Source organism: Pseudophryne corroboree, chromosome 9 (assembly GCF_028390025.1).
Source record: "Pseudophryne corroboree isolate aPseCor3 chromosome 9, aPseCor3.hap2, whole genome shotgun sequence".
In the NCBI taxonomy this organism is placed as follows: Eukaryota; Metazoa; Chordata; class Amphibia; order Anura; family Myobatrachidae; genus Pseudophryne; species Pseudophryne corroboree.
This window is the reverse complement of record NC_086452.1, coordinates 284622408-284629675: the sequence shown is the minus strand read 5'-3', so window position 1 is coordinate 284629675 and position 7268 is coordinate 284622408. Positions and strand designations below refer to the sequence as shown.

Sequence of the window (7268 nt, the reverse complement as noted above, 5' to 3'; positions counted from 1 at the left end):
TAGCAGGCTCCCTGCACGATGAGGGGACGAGTGCGCCACTCATGGGGACCAGGCTAGCCGGCTCCCTAGCGGCGGGGATGTGTGTAAGGTGTTGGGCGCTGGAGTCTGGGAGCTATGCTCCCGGCGCCTCAGCACCATGGAGAAACAGAGCCCGGCAGCCAGGATGAGAGTACCAGGCTGCAGAAGGGGGTGCGCCACAGCCCAGATCACCTCCAGCGGGCTGAGACTTGGCCACTGAGTGCAACACTGGGGGGACAGGGCAGTGCCGTAACTAGACATTTTAGCGCTGTGTGCAAGAAATGGCATCGGCGCCCCCCCCCCTTAACGTAGACCGGCGGCAGTGCGCGCCGTAGGTGCGCGCAAAAATATATAGGGGCATGGCTTCGCGGGAAAGGGGTGCGGCCACAAAATAATACCAACTCATACAATGGTGCACAGTAGTCTCCATTATTCAAATTATGCCGCACAGTAGCGCCACTACACCAGGTAGTGCCCCTTTTTCACATTACGGCGGACAGATTCCCCTTTTTACACATTACTGCAGACAGCGTCCCCTTTTCACACATTACTGCAGACAGCGTCCCCTTTTCACACATTACGGCAGACAGCGTCCCCTTTTCACACATTACGGCAGACAGCGTCCCCTTTTTTACACATTACGGCAGACAGCGTCCCCATTTTTACACATTACGGCAGACAGCGTCCCCTTTTTACACATTAAGGCAGATAGCGTCCACCTTTTACACGTTACGGCAGGCAGAGTCCCCCTTTTACACGTTACGGCAGGCAACGCACCTACCTAGTTACGGCACTGGTGCAGGGTACAGGGGGCAATGTGTGGGAGGTGCAGGGTAAATGGAGCAGTGTGTGAGGTGCTGGGTACAGGGGGCAGTGTGTGTGAGGTGCAGGGTACAGGGGGCAGTGGGTGTGGTGCTGGGTATAGGGGGCAGTGTGTGAGATGCTAGTGAGAGGCTGGGTGCAGGGGGCTGTGTGTCAGTGTGTGTGTGTGTGTCTGTCAGTGTGTGTATAGGGACTGTGTGTTAGTGTGTGTGTCAGTGTGTGTATAGGGACTGTGTGTTAGTGTGTGTGTGTCAGTGTGTATATAGGGACTGTGTGTTAGTGTGTGTCAGTGTGTGTGTATAGGGGGCTGTGTGTCTGTCAGTGTGTGTGTGTCTGTGTATGTATAGGGACTGTGTGTCAGTGTGGGGTTGGAGAGAGCTAGGGTAGTAATAGAGGGGCATACTCCCACCAGCAATGGCGGACAGCCCCCCTCCCGCTTACAAGGATCCTGCTTGTGTCCGGGAGAGCTGAGGTCAGCAGCAGGTACTCGCTGGAGCCATGGCTATGAGAAGTTGCTGGATGCCATAACCCATACGCAGCCAGCGCAGTGAGAGTCCCGGTATCACACATATCCGGGCTGGCGACCTCTCACTGCGCTGGCTGCGTATGGGTTATGGCATCCAGCAACTTCTCATAGCCGCGGCTCCAGTGTGGCAGCGGTACATAGAAGAATCGGGCCAGCGTTGAGGGGGAGGTGGGGGAGGGATAGAACAGCCACCATCAGTGCTCAGCCTCAGCATACCTGCAAAGCATCCCGGCGTAGCAATCCGCCGCTGCTTGAGAGTTCCAGCTGCACTGGGCTTGGCTGGGGGAGGAGGCGGAGATCATCACGGAGGCGGGGGGCGGGCATTACTCGCGGCTGAGCTGTACTGCTAGCTCTGGCTTTGGGGCGGGGGGAGGCGGAGCTAGCAGTACAGCTCATGAGAGTAAATTGTGTGGCCGACTGATTGCGCCCCAGGTCATCCTGCGCTGTGTGCAAGTCTCACAGCGCACCTACCTAGTTACGGCACCGGGACAGGGAGAGTCAGCTCCCTGAACCCCGGTGTCAGACTGTGTATACAGGCAGGCTGGAGGACTGGGGAAGCCAACCCCCATACCTCCAGTACTGAAAGAGCCCTAGCAGCCAGGCTGCAGGGCTAAGGGAGCCCAGCATTGAAGTACAGTACAAACAATGGGGTATATTTACTAAGCTCCCGATTTTAACCGAGATGGTGTTTTTTCTTCAAAGTGTCATCTCGGGAATTTACTAAACTCAAATTACGGCAGTGATGAGGGCATTCGTATTTTTATTACGGCTGTGTAGTAAATATACGAATGAATACACCATCGGTCAAATGCGGCTGTTTAGGTATTGAACACTGTCATTTACTAACCATTCGTATTTGAAATCTCTTGTGTGAAAATGCATGTGCGGCCGTGTAAAAATACTAATCGTACAAAAAGCCTAAAAAAAAGGATACCTGCTTTTAAGAAGCGTGTTTACATGTGTTGCCAATTCTACATTAGTCACACCTGACTTTTTGGACCTTTAAAAGGGGCCCCAACACATTTTTCACCACTCTCAATCTGAAATGGCTGCTACTGAGTGTAGTACTGCTGTCTAGTTTGCTGGGGGATACCTGACACTGCTCCATGAGGCTACAATAAACCCAGGCCAGGAAAATCAACAGGGTAAGCAGGTTGTTCATGTTCCGCGTAGGCTAGCCATGGCTTGTTGTTTTAGTGGCCGTTTAAACCATATCAAATTTGCTGATGAACATGTTATACAGATGCTCTGACTAAATGTAAATAACATTTTCCCTCTGTATGACATTGTCAAACTGAACCTACACCCTGAGACAGCATGCTCTCGCTCTGTCTCAGGCCTGCACAAACTCCTGCCTGTGTTGCACTTTATGGCTACTGGCAGCTTCCAGCCTGTGACTAGGGATGTCATTAGTATCTCACAGGCCACCTTTTAGAAATATGTAATTCAGGTGAGTTAAAACATACATACACGTCTATGTCTAAGTGGTGCTTCTGTAATGTTCTGTACAACACAGTATTGTATTGATTACAGGTCATGACACTCACCTTTAATTTAGGAATGTCCACTCAGGTTTTGGATGTCTTGGATGGCCACATAGATGCCTCTCTCTGCTTCCCTACCCTGGAGTCGCAGTGGAATGCAGTCAGGGTAGCTTTATGTGATCTTGCTGCCATGGCCAATGTGCTGGGTGCCATAGATTAGACACACGTTGAGCTGAGGACACCTAGGGGCAGGCAATATATTTATACCAATACACATCTGGCCCAAGACACTAATGTGGCGGTGGTTTGTGGAGCCAATTAAACAATACACATATTCCGTGTTAACTATTTATTTATTTTAACACACGAATTTATGAAAATAAAAAACAACAACATTTTATTGGTCACCATATTCTGTGCACACATTATTATTATTTTTTGTGTGCTGGGTGCCGAGGATTGTGCTGGCTCGTTGGTGCGTGATCGACTTGAGCGTCGAACTGGGGATTGAACTGGGGTGTGGCTTGGTGTAGTTGTCCCCGAGCTCGATGTCACATGGTGTGATGCCAACACACTTAGGCTTTGACTTAAAATGTTCAAGCTTGCTGTGAGCTGCGTATTAGCAGCAGTGTTGTTTGATATCATTCGTGATAGGTTCTCACTTATCATTTGGTTATGTTGGATGATCTGGATGAGTGATTGTTGCTGCCGCTGTTGTTCATCCAAGATGCGTTGGAGGTTTGACTGCATTTGGCTGTTGTCTGCCCTCATCTGCTCCATGGAGTTTGCGATTCTGCCCACCTGCACTATAAGTCTGCCTGAGTTGCGACTCAGTCTAGCCAGATGATGGGGCAGACTTGACAGGTATTGGCTGTGGGTGTTGAGGCTTGCGCAGTATTGCGCCTGTTGTGTGGACCAATGGGTCCAAAACTCAGGGCCCATTTGTGTGTCCACTTGTGTTGTGGTCAATTGGGGGCTGTGTGATGTTTGGGGTGGTTGGGGTATGTCTTGCGGCGTGGTTGGCTGGGTCGGATCGATGGGCTGCAGGTGGAGTGTGAAGGTCTCCTGGTCACGTTCCTGCTGGGCATCCTCGGTGATGATGGGTGGGTCTGTATGGGGTTGAAGACAGCCACTATTTAGTAAAAATGTAGCATTGGTCTTACTATAGCTTTACGTCAACATGCATTACTTCTTAATATTAATGTTGTAATTGCTAAATAGATTGTGGCCTCAACTTAACTATGTTGTTCACCTTTTTATAAAAATATGTGGCTTCTAACGTCCACTACTCATTTGTTTTAAGTTTGTGGAAATAGTTGGATTCTGAGCCATAACTAATGTTTAAACACGAAGAACTCTAACAAATACATTTACATATTGGGTATGAAGCTTCCTTTGGAACAACACACACAATACAATAAATGTGTTGACCAATACACTCATACATTGTTTAAGCCAGTCAGTGGTCTGCCCAAAACGCTTACAAATATAGTGGTTTAAAACGTACACATTAACAATGGGTGAAAAAGTATTAAGGTGGCCTATGTTTAGAACTGGTGATGTTGGCCATGCCAAGCAATTGGATGAGACTTAACATTTATGTTGGTTATTTTAGGCAAAAATTATGTCAAACAAATGTGTTGATATGGCCAACATCACATCTGACAATTAACCATCTAAAAATACCTTAACACCATGTGGTTGTTGTTGATTATTGCATGGATGACTGGTCATTTGTGTTACATTTTTTGCTCTGCACTAACAGTGGGGCAGATGTATAAACCTGGAGAAGGCATAAGGAAGTGAAAAACCAGTGATATGTGCAAGGTGATAAAGGCACAAGGCAAACAGATCAAATATGGAAATTAACATTTGTGTTTCTTTTGTACTGCTGCCTTTTTCACCTTGCACATATCAGTGTTTTTTCACTTCCTTGTGCCTTCTCCAGGTTAATAAATCTACCCCACTGTTTGTTAACTTATTTCCACGTAATTGTTATGTTTACTCACCAGACAACTGAGGGGATTGTGGATCCTCACTTTGTGAGCTGGCCAATAGAGCTAGTGGTGGCAGGGCCGACACTGCGGAGATGCGCCGTTGGGGTGGTGATGCTGGTGCTGGAGCTTCTGCCTCAAGACGCCGTCTCTTGGGTGGCCTCGTAGCCACAGTAACTGAGCCCTGTGATGGGCGCCTTAGTGGAGGGGGATTTGCCGAAGAAGAGCCTATGTGATAAGATAAACATTAACATTTTGTGTTTCTATGTGTTTGCAGAATATGTGTTTACAGTAAAATCTTACCTGCATTGGCACCATCTGCATCTCTTGGCAGTGTGGGATGAGGCCTGGCTGTGCTGCTTCTCTGGCGTACTGTAGAAATATGAAGAATGTCCTTATGAACATACTATTTTGTTGATATGTTTATGCAAATTCCTTATTGTGATGTAAACATATGTGGTACCTGATGAGAAGTAAACTAAACAATGCTTATGCTTTTCTGCCTGACTTCATTGGGTGTGAATCATTTAAATTTTAGTCAAATTTGCAATCTAATCCATAAACTAACGCAAATAATGGTTACAAAAAAACTACTTAAAACCAAAACGTCGTAGCTTGACACAACCACAATATTGCACGCTAAGCACCCAAATTTTTATGCTAACAATAAAGCACTAGCCACAAATATCTACGAAAACTTGGAAACATCACAACCAAATATGGCTAAACAAACACATGAAGCACACAAAGGACAACCCAGAACAACACACAATAAACATAAATGCTATGAAATGTATTTTTAAAAATTAAAAAAATACACTTGTTAAAAATACACCTACAAACATTTAATTTCGGCATAAAACACCAGAAAAAGGACAAGGCAACCACAAAAAAACAACTATACAAAGGTTTAAAAAAATACATAATTGAGAATAACACTACATCAGGCCTGGCCAACCTGTGGAAAACTACACATCCCAGCATGCCCTGCCACAGTTTTAGCATTCCCTAATATCAAAACTGTGGCAAGGCATGATGAGACTTGTAGTTTCACAACAGCTGGAGAGCCACAGGTTGGCCAGGCCTGCACTACAACACCAACACATAAGAATAATGAACAAACTTACAACCACAATTAGCTACAAGACATTTCAGTCAACTAAGGACAAAGCACAGATGTTGTTTTTAAATAAAAAATAGTAAAAAAACTCACCATCCGGCCTTGGCCGATCCGAATCCCGGACATAAGTGGCCCCAACCACTTCTGGCGGAATGAGTGCACGCACAGGCTCCTCCCAATCACGGTAAGATGCACGGAAGGGGTGTCCACCCCCGGTTTGGCGGGCTGATTTAGCCTCCTTGGCCATCTTCGCCTTGACACGGCGCTTTATGTCGTAGAAACGCTTACGACACGTGTCCTCGGTCCGCCTCACCACACCCTCACTATTCACAGCCGCAACTACCTTCCCCCACAGAACACTCTTCCTGCGTGACGACACCTTTGCAGCATCATGGCCAAACAACTGTCGATGATGCCTCATCAGCTCCCGCACCAAAGCCATATTTTCAGCGTAGCTGAATTTAACAGTGCAGCCAGTCTTTGTAGCGGTGCGTGGCTGCGGAGCCACAACACCATCACTATCACTGGAGGCCGCAGCAACAACCTCCCCCTCCTCCTCACTAACCTCCTCCACCTCACTCACCTCCTCCACCTCACTCACCTCACTCACCTCCTCCACCTCACTCATCTCCTCCACCTCACTAACCTCCACCTCACTAACCTCCTCCACCTCATCTAACCTCCTCCACCTCATCTAACCTCCTCCACCTCATCTAACCTCCTCCCTCTCACTAACCTCCTCCCTCTCACTCACCTCTGACTGGGACATAATCAGGACTAACACCAAATAACACTGAGAAAAAAAAACAGTAAACAAACTCCTCCACTACCACTACACACCACACACCAAACACACACACTCTCACAAACAATGACAATAGACGTGAAATAAAAAACAATGACAAAACTAGACAGACTTTTAAATAACTACACAACAAGTATGACAAGACTAATTACACACACAGTACAGCACTCAACAATCACAAAGAACCTCCTCAAAACCGCCAAAAACTCCAAACTACTCACCAACTCCTAACACACCTTCCTCTCACCTCTCCACTAGCTAAACCCATGAGGTTCGGACGGTTTGGGGCGTTTTTATAGTAATGTGCACAGACACTCCTACATCACAAATCAAACCAATCACGGACGAGTGACAAAAACGAAACTTAGGAAAAAAAACACGTCGTGAACGGACAAACACTGCCGTAACCAAAATGTGACGCAGTCATAAAAAAAACGCATAACACGCCCGCAAAACCATTAAATCGTCCGCATTCTACCTTACAAAACCACGAATGACA

At 47.0% G+C, this 7268-nt stretch overlaps 1 long non-coding RNA gene across 1 annotated transcript; it reads right to left on the bottom strand.

The window, feature by feature from the left end:
- Nucleotides 1–3300: 3300 nt before the first annotated feature.
- Nucleotides 3301–5361, bottom strand: LOC134956964 (uncharacterized). The gene is made up of 3 exons (XR_010186341.1): nt 5148–5361; nt 4860–5072; nt 3301–3959 (listed from the first exon to the last, which is right to left on the bottom strand). It is a non-coding gene; the product is annotated as an uncharacterized LOC134956964 (long non-coding RNA).
- Between the last annotated feature and the right edge of the window lie 1907 nt (nt 5362–7268).